The 21,632-nt window shown below is 35.2% G+C and overlaps 1 protein-coding gene across 2 annotated transcripts in view; it reads left to right on the forward strand.

The window, feature by feature from the left end:
- Nucleotides 1–21,632, forward strand: part of Mkp3 (Mitogen-activated protein kinase phosphatase 3) — a 70,664-nt gene that overhangs the window by 27,966 nt on the left and 21,066 nt on the right. The window lies entirely within an intron of this gene.

Genomic DNA, 21,632 nt, shown 5'->3' on the forward strand with positions numbered 1-21,632 from the left:
TAGGTGCGTTTCAGCTATCTATCAATTTGTAATAAGCTGACAACCTCTTCTGCAGATCACAATTTGTTCAAAAGCTGAAACGGACTTAGAATCGGCGGCATTTAACGGGAACCCTTCGACTGTCGAAAAAATAAAATCGTGCTGAATGGCCATTTGAGGAATTTGTCACATTTGAATTTTTGCGAAACAACTTCGCCTTAAACTGTAACTTTCAGAACAATACATATTTGGATAACCGAAATGATTCGCTAGCAGACCTGCGGCATTGAAGATTGATTGATTTATTTATTTTCAGTTTGGTACTAGAAGGCTTTCTTACAACGACTTAGGTATAAATTATGTATTTCGATTGCTTATATAGCTTTTAACGGTTGCCAGGATTTTCCTGTATGTATTATAGCCTGTATTCACCCACGTATCGAAATTATTCAAACGAAAACGCTTTTAGTACTGGGAACGTATAATAATAATATAACGTTTCGCGTTATTCAATATAATATGGATCACTATTTGGAGTTTGTACGCCCACAAGTCGTATCTTAATATAGAATGGCGTGGGCTCGTCTCTCGGAGTAATGAGGTATGTACACGTAGACAACCCTTGCTTTTTGTATAAAATAACTTAATTAGTCCCTTTTATCTAAGATCACAAACTGCCCACTTATATCTTCCAATGGACATTTAAAAATAACTGTACGTAGGTGTTAATTTCTATTTTTGAGCATCAGTTAATAATTACTATCTACTTGAAATTAATCTAATTATACTTGATTAACTTAGTCGCTGAGTGGGTTTTCTGGGTCCTCAAACATATTTAGTAGGTGTACTAAATTTGTAACACAATTACGGCGTAGTTAAGTCATGAATACTGGTTACCGGTCGCTTGGTTAAAAGCTTCGACGTTCGACCGCAACCGTGTGAACTGAACTTTGTAACCCGACGCGTCGGGTTCCCAATTCCCACCCAGACGTCGCGTATTCAATCCTTTGCTATCTAAGTCCTATATCATTTCAGCTTATAATGATTTTAGTACAAGTAAATCAAATATTGTCGAATTTGCCGAGTCCTGGGAATGTTTGCGTTTCTTTTTATAAAAAAACTAGCGCAAACCCGTGAATAATCGCTGATATTATAATTTTAGTATTTGTTAAGCTGAAAGTGTTTTTTTTATTAAAAAAGAAATATTTGCGTCAGAATCACATTGCCTTTCAAAAGAAGAAATTTAAAATGCATGTCTATCCAATGACATTATAATAAATACAAAAGACCTTATATTCATACTAATACTACATATTGTGTACGAATGAAATAGCCATATGAAAGAACCGCTAAATTATGTCCACTGGACCTAGTTCGCTGAAACCATGCGCGTTGACTCAGTAACGTATCTTCACTCTATTAGATCTGTCAAGCATTTTAACAAAAGAAATACACGTTTAGAATGAAGATTTATATTACTTACTCGTTCCAATTTTGAAAATTAAAAGTTAATTGTATTTGAATAAGCATCACGGAGGAATAAGGAGGAATATTTTATTTTAACCACGCACCTACAACTGAAATTAGTATGTTTATCCTTGGTAATTGAATGAATTAATGTAAGTATCCAAACACGATGCATAATATAGGCCAATTGTCTAAATTGGTTAGGTAATCAATCGATTTATGATATCCTCTCATAAAATAATACATTATTTGGTCAAAGCTTTACATCTGGCCTAGATCTGGTAGAGAGCAGAGAGTAGAGAGTAGAGAGCCTGCTGTGGCCTGCATTCTGTCCCCGTGGTGGAGGGAGGGTTGCGTGGCGGCGTGGTGGGTGGAGTGGGGTGGAGTAGGGTGGTTCCCCCACCACCGGGCAAGCCGGGCCTGTGGGTGTATTGATCACGCGGGCTCCGGGCCGGGGCCGGGCCGCCTTTATGAATCATCGCATCGCCCTGAAGAATGAACCACCCCACTCAATGGTTCGGCATGAACCCACGGCCACCTCAATGAATTGCTAATACCTTTCAGTGACATTCCATCCCCTGGAGGGAGAACGTTGTTTGTGGCTAAGTAATTCAATACTATGATTTCATTTCTTTTTTTCTTACATTTTAATTTTCTTCTTGTTCTTGTCATGATTGGTGTATGTTAGGGATTTACATGTTTTACTACGTACGAGGTTGAATGGATGTTACATATGATCAATGATACAAATTATTGGTGTGTTAATGTTATAATCTAGCCCCAGTGAGAGATCGTACCTGACGTAGTCATTTTAGTATCTTCTGTCTTTTTCGTTTTCAATAAATACGTGTGAGAAGGAAGAGGAACATCGATAAACGTCTATACGAGCTTTTGCTGGGTCTAGTTTATCAATAAATTAAGAAGAAAAATAAAAGTAATACACAGGTACAGAAAAGGATACGAATGACAATATGTTAAACAGTATTATATTATAACGGGGGTTCGAAGAATATATTTATATCACTGATGTAACACGATACACACTTAGTGCTTAATATTATACATATATACCGGTGGGCAGACGCATACGCCGCCTAGGGTAGGAAAACTACTTACTCACCCCGTGAACCCCGGCACCCCCTCTAAGTCATAAAACGTAGCGAACCACTTGGGGCGAACTATGGCAGAGGTGTTGGCTATCCGATAAATGTATCCGGTACTGCAATACCCAAACCGCCTTCAAAATTGAAAATGTGTAGAGTTGAATAGTTATAAGTTATAACTATAGTTTATAACGCTACATATGTTATAGTAATGGAAGATATGTGTCACACAGGAATAATTACGGATGAGATATTTATTTATGTAGGTACTTTTATCTTTTTGAGTATCTCTTCTTATCTGTGTAACTGCATTCTCTACCTGCATCGTTCATTTAAAAATCTCGACATCGAAATAACCGTTCAAAGCGCATGCGGCTATCTACTATTCTGATGCAATAAAGATATTCTTGGATGTGTTAATTCGTGACACATTTTCTAATTTCCTAGTTAAAAAGTTACATAAAAGCCCTGATGTGATAGCCTCTAGTATGTACACCTGATTCTTTTTCATTGAACGAGCCCATTGCCTACATTGATTGTGAACAACTGTGTTAGCAATCTATGTACGAGGGTTGTCTGTCACGGGGCCGTGCCCCGAGGGATTTAGGGTCGATCTATTTCTGTCTAAATACGTCGGCCACGAATGTCCGAACACAAAATAGCGTGATTGATTGGTTAACTACAATTGAATTCAGTTATATTTCTTTGGTGACTCCAGAGGGAAGGTGTCTAGTTGGCGAAAACAAATAATGTAAGTGAGAGATGGGAAAATGTAGGACCAAGGCCACTGAAGTTGTGCACGGTAGGGAGTCCATTGAGGCGCCTTGTCGAAGTAGTGATAACCCGAATTGGCCAGAAAAAAGGGATTCTGAAAATGTTGTTGGGTCAATAAATTATATTATTTCGCACGAGTGACCTTGGTTTCATACGGGTGGCCAGTGAGATATTTTACTGCCTCTTAATGAGGTTGGTTACCTTCAAGGTCATCTGCTGGGTGCTTCTCATCATACAATTGTTAGCAGAACGCATTTTTTAATAACTAATTAGCCGTCAACTTTTGCCATTAGGTAATAATTAGTTAAAGTAAAAAATGACACCGGAAGTCGTCCCTTTCCAGGATTTCTCCCGAACAGAAATCTGGCAGAACGCGTTTTTTTTACTCTTATTTGGGGTTAATGCCCAGCACTCATTTGGTTGAAGTGGCCTATCGGATGTGATCGCTTGGACTAATAGCAGAGGGCACCCAATATAAGTTATAACGCATACCTACAATCTTATATCTATTTGCTGTGTCACATTACAACGACCTCACAATTCTGTTATGTGCGTTGATTAAGAGAAGGAAGCTACAATCGTGGTACGCCTTTATCTGTAATCATTCGGAATATAATATAATTGGTAATCGATGTGAAATAAAGGATGCGATATTTCGATGTGATATTATTCAATCGTATTGCGCAATTTCCGCCCGTTGATTGATTTTACGTAGGCAGGCATTACGGCAAGTGACGTCTCCGGCGACTTCCCACGGTATGGTCACCGGTCCCCAGCCGCCACAAGGCCCGAGCCACCGGCCCACAGTCGCCACTGTCGCCAGCCCGGTATAGCTCCATATTAGATGAAGCCACCTTTCGCAAGCAAGAAGCCAGCGAGCTGCGCATTCCGTCCCGGCAAGACAGGTCTACTGTCTACAGACTCTTCATCCGATTCTGGTAGACAATGTCGCTTTAAAAGTAGTAGATGACCCTCACCGCTTTTCCTTGGCTTTGGCTACCCTTCATTTATTAGTAAATACGCTGGACAGATTCATAGCTAAGAAGTTCTTAATAGAATGACCAAACATTGGAAAATTGTTGATATATATTTAACATAACACACAGATATCGTGGTCACATTATGAGGAGTAAGTACTATGGATAATAATGAATGAGGAGTAAATACAGGATTACTCAACTAACACTGGTCAACACATTTTTTGTCCCTTTAACGAAAGTAGCCAAATCTGACAGGAAATTTCACGCTGATTTCAGATATGTGATTAGTTTTTTTCTATCACGTCAGGTTTTTATGGGTTTTAAGTTTTACTAAAATGTGTATTAATTCATTTTTATTCGTGAGTTATCATTGATTTTTTGATTTTTGACCATCCATTCCATTTGGTCATGCTGCAAACATGAAAGAGAACTATGACAACATGAAGCTGCTGTTAACAAAAAATAAATTCGTAAAATACGAATGGAAAATATGTGGTGATCTAAAAATAATAGGGCTCCTACTAGGACTGCAAGCGGGATACACAAAGTATTGTTGTTTTCTGTGAGTGGGACAGCAGAAACAGGAAAAACCATTATGCCAAGAAGGACTGGTCTACTAGAAAGCCCCTTAAACCTGGCACGAAGAATTTTCAACATGCTCCCTTACTAAAATCTAAAGATATCTTACTTACACCCTTACACGTTAAATTGGGATTGATGAAATTTTTTCAAAAGGCTTCTCTAAGGATGGAAATGGCATGATTTACTTAAAGCAAAAGTTTCCTAAGGTCAGCGACGCAAAAATTAAAGAATGAATATTTGTGGGACCACAAATAAGGGAGGTCTTGACTGATCCGAATTTTATAACAGTGTTGAGACCAGTCGAGCTAGCCGCTTGGTCAGCCTTCAAGAATGTTGTCGAGAACTTTCTTGGAAGTCATAAAAGTGAAGACTATATTAGCATTGTGTCTGAAATGCTCATAGTCTATAAAAATATGGGATGTAACATGTCACTAAAAATACACTTCCTTCACTCTCATTTGATTTTTTTCCCCGAAAATATGGGAGATGTCAGTGACGAGCACGGCGAACGATTTCACCAGGACATTGCGGATATGGAAAAGTGATACCAAGGAAAGTGGAGTCCATCTATGCTAGCAGACTATTGCTGGACCCTGCAGAGAGACTCTCAAAATACTCACAAGCGCAAATCAGGAGCAAAAAAAATTAAATTGAATTAGTTTTGAAATTTTGTTAAGTAAGTACCCGTCATACTATGGAAGAATTATGTAAAAAAACTTTGTTGAATAATAAAAAAACCTGACCTATTAAAAAAAAAATTGTTTCATTTCGTGTTTATGGATACTAAATACACATAAAAAAATTAGCTATGCTTAAGGGACAGCACTTAAAAAAATAAATGTCGACCAGTGTAATTATTCAGAGAAATAAAGCTGGAAGGCGTAGTAGAGAAAAACGCTGCACCTCATGGCTACGATACTATAATATTACTGGTTGACTGGTATGTAGGGTAAAAACACTCCGAACAGGCCGCAGAAGCTGAAGTCGATAATATTAATTTAATCATCATGTGTGTGGATCGTGACAGTGTATGTATTATTGTTGTACGAGCAAAATGACCAACTGCTTCGTTCACCAAACACACGAGCAATACAATATATAAATAGTATTATAGCATTCCGGTGTTTCAATGGAGGGTGTACCCACGCCCGGACAGATTTTTTTTTTATATTTGAGTTAGCTTGCTTGACACTAGGTGAGTGGTGTTTCTACTTGCTAATGAGCTTCAAAAATACCCTATTGTTGGTCAAAATGTCTTCAAATTTTACTTCAAATTTGGCATCTTTTGTATAGGTATTTACAAATATTTTTCACATGGCAATCTCGGATTGCCAACATGTGATCAGAATGTGTGCACCTACTTGAATTCTTAATGCCTGCTCCCCATTGAGAAATATTCAGCGAGACTTTTCCAGTAACGAGTGAGCCCGAGTGCTACCTTTGCACTCTCATATCAAATCCTTGTATTGTATATTTGTTTAATGTTACGTGGAAGGTTGTTGTACATTAATATCCACGTAGTAAGGTCCTTTTTGAAATATTGTTTTGTTTGCTTTGCTTTTTTGTGGTATTATTGAGTGTTCTGTTTTGGGTGTTTTACTAGGAACTTCTCTGGAGAAGATAGTTTTAATAGACATTACTCTGTTATATATATATATATATGTATATATATATATATATATACTCGTATATACAAATTTTCAGTTTTTTATAAAACTGGGTCTACATGAATATCTACAGATAACCGGATTTTTTTGGTTTTCTTGAGCATGTCTTTTGGATAGTAAAAACATCTTTGGCGCATCTGATCGCGCAGTGTTGCTTGGATTTTGATTGGTTGTTTAGTGGCTGTGTTCGCACATTAACGGTAGGTACTCCTCGTCATAATTTCCCCTAGTAATGGTTCGCATCGCATCTTTTGATGTAAAACAAGAAGAGCGCTGATGCGATACTATGGTATAATGGCCGCTGAGAGCTTCTTTGTAACCACCTTTTACTGTTCATGTATCGTTATTCGTTATACACTATCGCTATTCCTCGGGTAGCTCGCTGAGGGCGTAAACTGTCCATAATGTTATATAATAAATAATAATATCTGTGTCTACATTATTATTATGAGTACGCCTTTGCTTTGCCGTGGGCAGAAAGCTCGCGGCTCCATTCATGGCTCCAGCCCGACCAGTGCTGTAGGCTTCAGTATGCCGTCTATACGTCTGTAGGAGAGTGTGGAGCTGTTGATGTGGTGTTGGTGTTGGTGTAGGTGTAGTGGGCACCGGGCACCGGGCCCGGTACGGCGCGATGTCGGCGAGTGCCCACAGCTTACGTGAGCCGCGGGCTGCATGGTGCCCGTGCCCAGGTGTCCATAATGTGTCCATTGTGCCCAGGGTAGCCCCCGAACGCACAAACCAAAACGCTCATTCATAAAACTGTCTCAATGCATTGTATGATGTTGAATAATTAATTAATAACGATCCATTCACCATTGTACAGGTAAACCAATCGAATAAAGCTCGAAACCAATCGAATTGTTGAATGATGTTTGTTCCACTAAAATCTATCGAACGGTGAACTCTGGCGTTATTAAATTTATACAGCTTTTTCCATGCAGAATGTCTAAGCCAATACAACTATTTTCAGCTCGCAACGTAATTTCCGTCATGAGATAAGGACATCAATTTAAGTGCCAAAAAATAAGACAAAACGCCACATTGATTTTATAGTGTTTTTCAATAATTCTCAATTGAAATAAAGATTAGTAAAAATACATTAAGTTTACCTACCGTAGATAATATATATTTTTTTTTATTTATTTATGTCAAACAACGTTATCTACAAGAGCATACACATAATTCTAGATCTTACAGTCAAATAAAGTTATCTACAAAAAACTATACCTACCAATAATTCGATGGCTTAAAGTCAAGTCTTCAAAATCATATCATACATGTGTTTTTAAATAACGTTGTTTGACTAAGCTCTCAAATCATTGGTATATTGTATGAGTTTTTTAATTTGTTTAACTTCAGGCCTAGAATTATTTGTCTGTTTTTTGTAGATATCCTTAGTTGGTTTTAGGCCCTCGAATTGTGTTAATATGACCATCTTAGTTTAAAAATGTGTGTTCTATAAAGCGCAAAGTCTTGTTTAATTGAATGAGGCATTTTTAATTACATAGACTGGTAGCCCTGTTACTGCTATCCGGCCGCGGCCACGATCGTCCATTGAAAGGAAATTATTAAACAGACATTCCTGCGTGGGCCCGATTCAATGAGCTCACTCTCAAATCCCTTGAACGGTACGTGTATACCTTCTGTTTCCTCGACCGAGGTTTTATATTCACCGCACACTAACAGACGACACACAACACATCGCGGCGCATTCTTGTTCCCGACATCCGCCCGCAACATAACATACAAAGCCGTACTTTGTGGAAACGCTGGAAACCCATCTGGGTCTGAGATGGATTCAAAGTCGTGATTGTGTCTGGAGTCTGGGTTGTATTAGCTAGTCTGCCCTGTCGCTGAACACATTGTACGTGTTCATCCCTCAAAAATATCAGTCTAACTGATCTAACTTATCAGTCAGTGGGTGGTTTGGTTGAATGTTGCTAAATTTATATCAAAGAAGTAAGATTTCATGTCATAATTGTGATTGGGTTGTATTAGGAAGTTTGCTCTGTCGCTGAACAGTTTATACGTATTCATCTTTGGCTCCGGAGCAATTGCGATATTAACGAAATAGTGATTCTCCAAAGTCTTTGATCATATCCGCTTATACCGTTTATAGATTCATTGTAACTTCTCCCTCTTATAAACTAAGAATGAGTACTTGTGACTCTTCCGTTGAGAGCTCCGTCGTAACCCCTCATTCTGCCGCATAGTCGTTTATTCCAAAGGGGGAGAGGTTACGACAGACCTCAGACATCAGAGATGTCCTATAACAGAAAGATACATTATCGCGCAGCTCTTAGTGGCAGGACCATAATACATAATATGTATTATATTTAAGATAGTAGAAAGGTAGTTGAGATGATTGCGACCGGGCTGTTTGTATGTTCCTGCTGCTGAGAGCTCCTTTGTAACCTCTCGCTTTGTGTTACATGTACCATTTTTATGAAAAACACGACGATCTTTCAACGGATCTGTCAGCGGTATGCATTCACGTGAAGCGATTGAACAATATCTTCTCGAGTCTGGACAACATAAAGGGAACTTCAGATAGTGCAAGTGTCATGTATTGTGTGCGGATGTAATAAAGAAGTGTCACTTGTATTGCTTTGTTCGCAGACAACCGGGAAATTATGTTATGACTTTCAGACCTGACGTAATTAATGCATAATAACGTGTTTAATTTCATTTAAATTCTGTGGTGTTCTTTCCCGAAGGAGACCAGTTATTTCCAAGAATTTCGGTATAAGTTATTTTTTCGTGTCGGTAATAATAAGCGTAAGCACTTCCTACCACTCACCCACAGGTGGATAATATTATATTATAAACCCTAGATATGATAACTGACTACACCCAATACTTGGATTAGCGTGACGTCAATTCACATTCATTGAGTAACTATTTTAAGAATGAATATGAAACTAAATTGCGATTAATTTCCACAAATCGTTGTTTCTCATTTTGAACTCACATTTCATTGTTCCGTTAAGATACTGTTGTCAACTTTTTTTTATTATTTAATGTATGCATTTTTTTACAGTAAATATACAAATTATTACGTGTTCCACTATGATAATTAGAAAATAATAAATCTTTTCCTCACCCTAAAGAAACAAGGCTCTTGAGTTTGGTGAGGGGATTCAAAGGAAAATTGAAAATAAGTTATTCCTAGATAGAGGTAGATATTCTGAATATGCTTGGTGTTCAATTTTGGAATTTAAAAAAAATATTTTTTTTTTAAAGAAAGACAAACATTCCCGGGTTACGAGTAACCTGACAATATTTGAAAATCTCCTACTACCACCACAGTAAGCTGAAAATTTTGCTTGTGTTGTGATGGAGGACTTAGCCAGCCGAGCTCAAACGCGATGTCAACTCGGCCACCAACCGGTAATGTTTGTGAAATGTTGATATCTTGCTGATATATTAAATTGTGAGTTATATGAGTATTTCTCAAAATAAATGTACGTAACGAAAATGTAGTTACGAAATAGTGTTACGAAATAGTCATAAGACGTAACTAAATAGTAAACATAAGGCTTGTTTACACAATGGCAAATTTTATTTTACTTTTTTTATTATTTATTCAATTTAATTAGTTGTCGTCTTTTTTAAATGTAAGTAATTATCCTTTACTTTTTTTTATTTATTGTACATACTACAAACATACATAAACTCACGACCCAAATATTTGTATTTTGTTATACCAAAGGGGTTTAAAAAAAAACAAGGGAGTATAAATAAATGTTTTTTAATCAAATTATCAGCTCCCAAATTGAAGTACCTAACACAATATTCAACAAATCTTAAGAAATTAAAGAACAGGCACTGTTTAAACTATTAAAAAATTAATAACATACAATTATTTAGTTTGAATCACTATCCATTAGCGTTTTATAAATTTCTTCCTCATCTTTATAATAATTGAAATCTTTCCGAGACACATTTGGTCAGTTTTTCAGTCTTTGGTTTATCACTCCGCTTTGGCGCATGAATATAGTCATTTAGTGATAGAGATTTAGAGATAAGGCCCTTACAAACCACTTTCTTTTTTGTATGAATATTTTCCAGTTTTTCGTTTTTAAGATAGTCACTCCACATGGTTTATCTTTGATTTTGTTAGAATCTTCATTTTCACTATATTTTCACATATTTTCAGTATCAGTGTTATTTTCTATGGCATTATTATTTCCTATTATAACATCTCCGATTTATTATATAATCCAGTTTCGATGGGAATAGCATCATTATTAGTCTTAGTTTGTTTATGCAATAATATTTTCAGAATATTCACTTGCCTTTTCATCCGATTACAGCACTGTCTTAAATTCTTATTTCGACTTTTTAATCGAGTATTTTCTTCAGTCAGCTTTTGTAGTCTTTCCTTTAGGATTTTTTTATTATTTTTTCTACGTTCAAATGTATTATTGTCTTGTGTCGTAGGATTAGCCTTTTTCTTTCTTTCAGCTCTTTTATCATTGGCTTGTCTCCACTTTGCCCGTAGCTCTTCTTTTTCTTCTTCTGTAAGAATTTATTTTTTTATTTTTGATATTTTCTATAACTTTTGTTAAATGCTTAATTCGGATTTCCTCATATTTATTTGTATTTTCCTTTTTCAGTCTTTCTCTGTAAGCGTTTTGCTTTTTGGCATTGGTTTTTGGGGGCATTCCTTAAAAAAAATTATGCTGTAGTTATGGTTTTATCAGAGTAAATAAAAATAAATTTATATTTAAATAAGCTTTTATAAAAAACTTAAGGCACTTATAAATATTGTATAGAGCGCCTGTAGAACGGATAGTGTGTATGAGTGCCTCACGCTTATTTAAAATAAAACCAGTATTGGACGGCTCAGCTTGATCTTCAAGTACTTGTCATTATGTATAATGCCATATAATCGCGATGATAAAACATACAAGTCCGACGACACCTGCTCTGCCATTGACCATCAGGAATTTCCAGCGCATCCTATGTATTACAACCTACCTACTTTCCAGCGCCATCAACAGATCTGCTCTATGGTATAATAATATTTATTTTTTTCCTATTATATCTAAATACATATGTATATTTGTGCATTGTGCATAATATATTACATTATTACTAAACTTACATAAGACTTTCATAAAAATGCTAGACACACTTACAATATACTTACTTTTCTTAATCACGTTGTAACTGTGTACACTCAGCTTTACATTGAACTTTTTCGTTACGTTACGAAATTCATAACAAACGTTACGAAATTGTAATAAGAATTTATGTTATAAAAAGTCAATGGTTTGATAAAATTTAAAAGTGTTAATATGTAAGCTTAGCAATGTTCGTACCGCACATGTTACAAAAAGATGAGTAGAAAAAGACTTACCGTTTTGTGAAAAAAGGCTAAAATATTTTCTGTTACGAAATAGTGGTCCCACTAAAGAAACACGTTATTACTGATTTTAACAATTAATGTTATGGCGGAGAAGTCAGACCAACAATTAATCAGAAAGAGGCTAGTGTTGCCCATGTTAAATTTTACAAATGGGTTAAAAAATTACGGTGGAAGTACTAATAAAACGTAACTAAAGAGTAGTTACTAAAAAGTAAATGGTGATGTCTCATTTTGTTTTTTGTGCATAAATTATTAATTTATTATGAAACCCCATAGAAAATTACCTTTTTACAGAAACTACATTTAATTAAGACCCTAAAACTTACAAAAAATCACATATTATAACGTTATTATCGCATTTTATGAAGTATAAACAAATGAAGTGGGTAGGGTGGCAATTTTATTTTGTATGGAAGGTAAAAATCGATATTTAAAAAAAAATTAAAATGTTTGCGAATTGATACGATTGTAATGTTTATTTTTCGATATTTTAAAGCCTAATATTTATTCTACAAAATGGTGCATATTTTTTTTGTATGATTAATTAAAAACATGTGAAATTTTTGAACTGTTTGTAGGCACACTTTATTTTTCCAAAATGTACACTTTTTTTGAGAAATACTCATATGTATTATTTTTTCTAGTCTTCATCTTGCATACTTTGATCACGTAGTTGTATTAATAAATATGTATCAAATGAACCCGGTTCCATATCTCAATAATCTAATCATTCTAGTGCAGATTGGTTGAAAATAAAGTCGGGCAGATAATGTTTCGAGATATTATGGTCTTACCGATGACACCTCTCTTTCTGATACATGCGTCATTCATAAGAAAGAGGAAGATACCACAACGGAGCTGTCGGCGGTACGCCTTACGAAGATGCTGTTTGCAAGTTTGCAGCATCCCGAACAGAAATAGCGCCGCCCTAGCTGTGCCGCCTCACATGTTTACACTTTCCAAACAACGAAACACTCCCATTTCCTGATCAGATCAGGAAATACTCCCATTTCCCGATCAGATCAGGGCTCATTACTCCTGATATTAATGATTTTTATTATTCAAATTATTTTCTTCCCAATTTAAAAATAAAATGTTTCCCGGGCTACAGTGCATTCACTAACGTCGGGAGGTGATTCTACATGATACTTTTTTCGGAATGCCAACGTTTTAATGTAATTTTCGGGTAAAAAAATTTTTTAATTGTTTCTTCGGAAAAATATTTTTGTATAGGAAAAAAACAATGGAATTACGAAAAGTTATTTAGCTTTTTTACTTCTACCATTATATAGAATCTCCTTCCAAGTTAGTAGTCTTTACCCCCGGACATTCTGTTTGTATATTAATTATTTTGTGACTTTATAAGGTCACGGTCGATATACCCCTGTCATAGGTCACCTCGAGTGGTTCGCTACGTTTGGTGACTTCTAGGTAAATCGCCGCGCACCGCAGTGGGAAGGATGGATTCGTACGTCCTTCACTCCTGGACACATTGACTCTCAGATTCCCATCCACCCCCTATACCTTTTTCCTTTCCAGAAATTCCTCTCCTTCCTTTCCCAAAAGACTGTCCACACAGCATCCCCAAAGATGAGAGTACCTGTGTAGAGCTGATGTAAAAAATAAATATTACTGAACATGTGTATAAAACCCTTGAATTTGATTTAATATCCATATTTGGTTGTTTGGTTCTGCCTTGGAAAAATGATGACGGCTTCCCTCACATGCCCAGCGCTCGGAAATACACTGAAATATAATATGTATTACTCGTAGCACGGAAATAGTTTTCCTTGCCACGTGTTTTACACTGCCTGGATATTGTTTTGAGCTGACTCGAGTAAACTTTAATTTGATAAATGAAATCACCCACCATTGTGTACGGTTTATCAAAGAAACCTACGTTGCTCTGTAAACTTGAAAGGGGCTAACAATTTATTTGTTATTCAAGCTTTCAAAGCACGCCAACGTCACAATAATTAAAATCCTACATATTTATACCAAGCTCATATTATAATAATAAATGTAGTTTCTTAAATATACATGTTTGTGTTTATATGGATTTAATGTCATTATTCTGTCTCGCGGTTTGTGTAACTCGTGTTATCTTGTATGTAGGAGGCGAAAGAATACCGACTGTATTTGGTTTTCGGTGTTATCAAAGCCGCCCTATAGTAAGTAGTAAGAACCCGTATTCTGAATTTCAACCGACATATTATGTACATAATACTTCCCTTTTTAAATATATCTATTTAAATTATTATTTTTTTGTTTCGGGAATGATATTATCATTAATTATCCCACTTCCCGGCATCTGATCGAGCTGAAACTCGGCGGAAAGATTCGTTGTCGATTACAATGCATTCTATCTTTGGTGACAAACACGCATAGACACGTGTACATATACGCATTTCTTTGAAATTGGATTAAATTCGCTGTTAATATACGAAATAAATGTCGGTCCTTCCCGATCGACATTTGACGAGGTTGTTAGCGCGATTGACTCCAGTCCCTGGAAAGGAAGGTACAATCCGCAGTAGGGTGGTTACAAGATATAAGGTGAAAAAATATTTTCGTCCTAATGCCAACCTGACCCCCCTAATATTTGCCATTTGTCTAGAAAATAAGATTTGGAAAGTTTTAGCTCAATTGGATAATGTTAACCCGTGCCTCATCGAGATTAAATATGAAAAAACGATTTTTTGCAAAAAAAAAAAAACTTAATTTAATCACTTTTGATCAAATTTTGTTTCCCTTGAACATTATACATTATTAAACAATATAATAAACAACATCATATTTAATAAAATAATATAGTATATAATTTATAATAAAACAAACATTTTTTTTCAACTTGCAATGTGTTTTGATACCACTGCGGTAAATACTGGTCGCTTCAACGGAACCTGCGTTTTGTTGGAGCAATTATTAGAGAAAAATCTTCTGTATTTAGCATGTCGCCACCATATTTTAGAAATTATTCTCAAATCAGATTTTGATTTAAAAATGGACACAACTACTGGACCCCACTCAAATATTTTTAAAAACTTTCAGACTGGGTGGTCGAAGCTAGACAAGACATAATACAAAACTGCTATTGAAGATAAAAATATTAGACATAAAATAGAGAATTCAGATGAAATATCAATTTTTCTTACAGAACAATTAAAAAACCAACAGCCAAGAGATGAATACAAAGAATTAATTCAACTTTCGTTAGTTGTGTTAGGACGTACTCCCCCAAAAGATACTTTTTTCAAAGTTCCTGGTGCCATTCATCACGCTAGATGGATGGCAAAGGCCATTTATTGTATCAAAATATATCTTTTCAGGGATCAATTTACATTAACAAATTTAGAAAAAAAGCTATCACTGACATTTGTTTATTTTTAATAAACATTTATGTAAAAGCGTGGTTTAACGCCCCCAAACCCACTTTGGCCCCCAACCAAGACCTACAATTTTTAAAATCTCTTTTAAAATATAGAAAAATCGATATAGAACTTGCAGACAAGGAACTTTCTAAAATGATAAATCATCTGTGGTACTTCAATTCTGAGCAAGTCGCATTTTCTTTCTTCGATGAAAATTTAGAAAAAAGTGTCAAAACAAGCATGGCTGTAAAAAGTCTACAATTAATTCCAATTGAAGAACAAACATGTGATAGGGATGTGAAAGCAAAACTCAGTCTCCATCAAGTGGATAATTTATTGGACAAAGATATCGATTTTTTTGTTTCTCATCAAACTCTAAATTTTTTCAAAAGATTTGAAATTGATACAGAATTTTTAAATACGGATCCTGATATATGGTGTGAAAATGCACATTATTTAAAAGCAAAAAATATAGTGAACGGTTTCAAGGTTGTCAATGACACAACTGAAAAAGGGATAAAATTAATACAAGACTTCAATTCCTGTTTGACATAAGACGAAGAACAAAGACAGTTTCTGTTACAAGTTGTATCGGAATGTCGAAAATTTTTTCCTGACTCTTCAAAAGCCACGTTATCTAAGCCATTACCACCTTAATCTGATAATTAATTGTAAATGTAAATAATAATAATAATAACTTCTTTCTTTCATAATGCTTTCTTTTGTATATTTTAAATAATAAAACTTTGAACATTATTTCTTCTTGTTTTTTATACCTCTTTGCATTTCTTTTCTCGTAAATCCATCATTTTCAATTTGGATTGTGCTGTATTTACTTTGAAAACAGTTTTAACTACACCCTTTTTTATGTACCAATTGAGAAAATAAATAAATCAAAATCTGGTCAGCACATGTAATTAAATCTTGCAATATTGATAGGTATTTTATAAAAAAAAAAATTATAGAAAGTTAAACTTCAACCTTGATGAGGCACGGGTTAACCTTATCCAATTGAGCTGAAACTTCACCAATCTCATTTTTTAGCCAATTGGCAGCTTTTAGGGGGGTCAGAACAAAAAAATTCCACAATTGATTTTTTGTAACCACCCTAATCCGCAGTCAAACCAAAACCAAAAAACTTTTTCATTTTTTTTATTTTTTTTTAAATATACATATACATATTATAAAAGTTCACAGCAGTTTAAGAGCCTATCACTGGGGAGGAAGGTTTAAACCAAAAAAATATATCTTTGAAATAGGCTACTATCCGGCCCAAAAGACTGAAACAAAAAATTGAAAATAAATGTACAATATAAAAATAAAAAAAATTTAATTCTTAAAAATAGGTGTTACTTAACTTATATTCAGACGCCGAGTTGAATAAGTAATTCGTAATTACTTATATGAAATTCCGTCGATATAAAAAAACCAAATTTTCTCCGAAAATTTTAAAATATCACTTTTGGTTCTGTTATTTAACATGTTATAGGTGTGAACATATTCACATTATTTCTGTAGCTATTTAACCCGGATCATGATCTAACAGATTTTTGATTTATTTTAAATACGTCTTTATTAAATATTTTCACGCCATTAGTCGCTTACTAATAATTATAATCGGGTTTTAATATTAGCGCGCTCCCTCTATTATTCGTATTTAATCCCATTCAAACCATCTTCTTTTTGTACGGGTATAAAGGGGTGACAAAATAATTAGACGTTATGAATCACCACTAACCCACCTGTCTTTGCATTTGGTTTCATAGAAATATTTAAATAATGATTTGTTTAAATTTATTTAATTCAAGTGGGAGTTTTATACTCAAGCCACAGCTTTTGTCGATTGTTGTCAAGTGATCAATCAGCTTTAGTATTTGTATCAATATCCGAAATCTGGAATAGAATATGAAATCATAGTGATCATCCTTCTCCATTCACATGCAAATAGCTCTTTTATCCTGACATGTTTGTGGGAATGCTTATACATGTATGTATTGGCGCTAGTACGTCACGGTCACACTGTGTGTTGGCTGTTGGCTGCTGGCTGGTCGGGAAGGCGGGCGGGTAAGGTTTTTGCCGAGGCGCGAGGTATCTGTGAGCGCTCTGCGGGGGCGGAACGTGTGGGCGGCAGGTTGAGAGCATTATTATCAACTATCGGTACATATTCATTTCTTCTCCCACGCTCACATTCTGCCATTCCACTCGTCAAGTCGACTGTATTCTGTGTGTACCTACCAAATGTTTAGGCAGTCCCTTCGATGGAATATCCCACCCGTTGCCTGGTTACATGACGAAATTACACAGGCGTGAATTTCACGTACTAATATCACTTTTAATATTTATGTTCAAAATTGTAAATGGAAGTGTAGACAGTCCTAATTTAATTAACCTCATTGAATTTCATATTCCTACGAAAGCTACTCGTTCCAAAAACATTTCCAGGACTGAGCTTTTCAAAGACTCGCTTGTACCTAGATTACATGAAGTTAGTAATAAATACGCAGATGTGGGGGATCTGTTTAACTGCATGGAAGGTAGTTACAAAAAGGCTTTTCATTCAATATTAATTAAACGTAAGTCTACTAATACTTGTTCCGTATCTCCTTCTAGGAGCTTGTATTCATTTCATACTTTCTGTCGTCTTTTTACGATCAATTGTAACAGTCAATTGTTTTTGTTTAAATTATTTCTAGTATTTTACAATGCTTGTATACTGTGACATGCTATTATTATGTATGGTATATTTATACTGTGGATATGAAATAAATAAATCACTGTCATAATGACACACGGACGGATTTACACCTTAAACCGTTTTTAACTTTCTTTTTATAGGGGAAAGTTATTATTATTTAATTTATTAGCACACTCTTATGGGCTTATTTTAAATTTCACACGACAACTGATATACGGCCATTAATGTAGAGTAAATGCCAAGTGGTTGTTTATCAGTAGTATACAATTTAAAACACGTTTATTAATGAGGAAGTAAGTTTTTTAATAGATATCAAGTTTAGAATGTTTAAATGTGTGATAAATTAATTTCATATTTGAGAAAATAAAACTAAAGTTAGGTTAGGTTTTTGGCGTGTGTAATTCCAGTAAATGTAATTCCCTCCGTGTGTAATTTCGTTGCCTAGGCTGATTAGGCGAGCGATGCGTTGGCTTCACCGAATAGAAAACACGGTAGAAACTAGAAATGTCTTCCATGTAGATTTTAACAGAAACCAATGTCGCCACTGATTTAATAATACCCTTTGGTTCTAGCCCATTTAGCAAACGCTCTAATATTAATTAAATTAGTATTGATATTGGTTTCCCCTCGAATGAGAAAGCCTAAATCAATTTAGGTAAATGCGAGTCCGGTGTGACCTTTAACCGTTGTTTCGTCATTCATCAAATGTACGCACCGCTGTTGCCGGATCGGGGGGGCGGGTGGGTGGGCGGGTGGGGCTGCCTTGAACTCGGTGAGGGCGGGGGAGTTCTGGCTGTGAATGAAGTGCCAGCCCCCGGCTCAATGGGCCAGCCCGGGTCGATAGCAGCGCGCCTGCGCTCCGGGGCGGCCCACGCACAACAACCCTCCGCCTCCGCCCCCGCTCCCGCCCACACAGCCACTCTTCTACTATGCTTTTGCGTCTAGTTGCCACCGTCGATTGAGGCGAGATAAAAACGACGACTGCGCATAAAGAGCGTCATATTTACATCTCCTCGATTCTAACGTAACACACCGCGCTTGCTTTCTTACAAAACGCCTCTGTAAATCACTTATACCGTTGTGCTTGGATATCCCCCCATTACCTACCGACTACTTATACACGCGTACACCAAACATACATCCGTAGCGAACTTGTACTGAATGTGTGCGTAAAAGGTTGGCTGGGTGTATAAATGCGCGTGGGAGGGAAGATTCAAGGATCGGGAAATTTTTATTTTTCTCTCGGGTATCGCATGATATTTAACGGATTCTTTTTCTCAACGGTGTGCGGTATTGATAAACTACTATTGCGAGGGGAGGAAAATTCCAAGTACATACTTATTTCCTAACACAAACGATTCGTTCATATAAAATATATTCGTTTGGTAATAAATAATTACATAATAATTTCAATTGAATCTCAAATTTGCACAAGCTTCGCCAAACAATATTCTCGACAAAAATATATTAGGTAATAAATGACATTTCGATACAAACTTCCAGTACTTTGGCTGTCAAGATCAGCACGAAGAAGCCGAAAATAGGATTTGCTTACGTAAAATAATTTGTATTAAAATGCGCAATACATTTATTATCTGTAAAGGGCATATTGATTACCTCAATGAATGGACTATATTTTTCGACAATCTTCTTGTTATTGATTCTTTTGTTGTTTATCCGAATGAGTTAATTGCTGGGGAAAGCATTAATTTATTCTTCTTCATTCCTTCATCGTCATAACCACATTTAACCCAAAATTCTCTGTAAGAATTTAAGCGCTGACGAAATTTTCAAAAAAATTAACATCCTGTCACTCAAACAATTCAATTCTAAAACTTCTGCAACTCATAAACTTACGAATACCTACAATAATAACACGACAAAGTACACTATTCCACTGCAACACCCCAATACAACGGTTTCACACTATGGGAAACCAATACTTAGGTGATATCGATATATTTAATATTAACTTTGCGAATTTTGTGGATCACGTAAAATACTTATTTCAACACTATTCCTAAATGGAAGTTATTTTTTTGTAAACCAGTCAAATCGCTGTGTTTTTTAATTTATGAAATTGTTATTTTTAATTTTGTTTCTTGCATAAGTTATTTTTAATGTAATTTTATTTTTATTATTTCTTTCTCATATTTCAAAACTGCCTGTCATTAAAATTGTACCACCTACATGTAAAAGCCCTCTGGGCGTTAAATAAATAAATAAAACAATACAGCAATACTCCTTTACAACCAACAAGCAACTACAAATACAATATTTGGGCAAAAAAGCTTCTTATTCCGTGGTACTAAACTGTACAGCAAAATCCCACTCTCATTCAAAACTCACAACAATTTTTTAACATTTAAATCTCAAATAAAAAACTGGATACAAAACATACGGAGATCAGAAATAGATAATAGTATACTAACACCAAATACAGACCGAAACTACTCAACTGAACAAAAAACACCGGGTGATATATTTATAATTATTTCAGAAAAAACTCTTTTTAATATATTTATAATTACTTTATACTACAAAATTTTAATATTATGTAAATGAAATTCTCAACACGTTAGATCCCAGTGAGGATATCATTACATCGATTTGTTATTGAAAAAAAAGAAGAAAATAATAAAACACTTTAAAATTATCTTCCTTCAAGACCTGTTTTCTTTATATTAGACCAGGGTATATCGTATTAGCCCCTGGGTTAATTTAATTATTTGTTTTAATCATTTTGTTTTGCTGCTCTTACCGTATATTAACCACATTATCACGAATTCAGCGTTTTTAATTACATCAATTTGAATTTCACTTATGTTTTAAGTGCAAATTTTAAAAATAGAAATTAATTTACTTCCTGACATCTGATCTTGCTGAAATTCAGCAGATACACTCGTTAAATAATGGTAATATTAATAATATTTCGATGACTTTTATAGCGCCGTTTTGTGAAAAAATCACCTAAAATATAGCTCAATGACTGATATCCATCAGAGACTAATTGACGGGAAACCTTCGCAGATTGAGATTAAAGATTATTGATAAAATATAGCTATTCGCGACTAAAAGTATTTTTAATATTCTGAGCGACAGATTCATTTCCTTTACATTAAAAAAATCAATAATAATTGTATAGTTATAGTAATAATATTATTTTTGTATGCATGTAATTGATCATTAACATCCTGTTGACAAACTGCTTTATTGAAGTTTAACGGGATTGTAGCTTGAAAACCAATAAAAAAAAAAAAAAATCTGTAAAAAACAAAGTTTTTTTTTAAACTGTAAAAAATCTATTTTAGGAGAAATGCATGTAAGTCTGCGTGTGTGCACGTGATTGCCACCAAAAGTTTATATAATGCATTGTCATCGTCGTGATCAAATGCATTGTACATATAGTTTAGTATTGACTGTCGACGGACCGGTGGATGCAATCTGTTCATCAGTCATAGTAAGATTAAGCCGTTCCTTATCCAGAATATTCGTTATCCCCTGTCAGGTCGCATCATCGCGTGCGTACACGTTGCCTGGCTGTTGGCGGCAGTGGTTATTTTCTCGGAGGGACGAAATCGTGCGGCAAATGGCGCCAAATTTGAATACTGAAAAAGAAGAGAAGCCCAAATCGGATATA

Source organism: Hesperophylax consimilis, chromosome 1 (assembly GCF_061612785.1).
Source record: "Hesperophylax consimilis isolate HC1 chromosome 1, BYU_Hcon_1.0, whole genome shotgun sequence".
Taxonomy (NCBI): domain Eukaryota; kingdom Metazoa; phylum Arthropoda; class Insecta; order Trichoptera; family Limnephilidae; genus Hesperophylax; species Hesperophylax consimilis.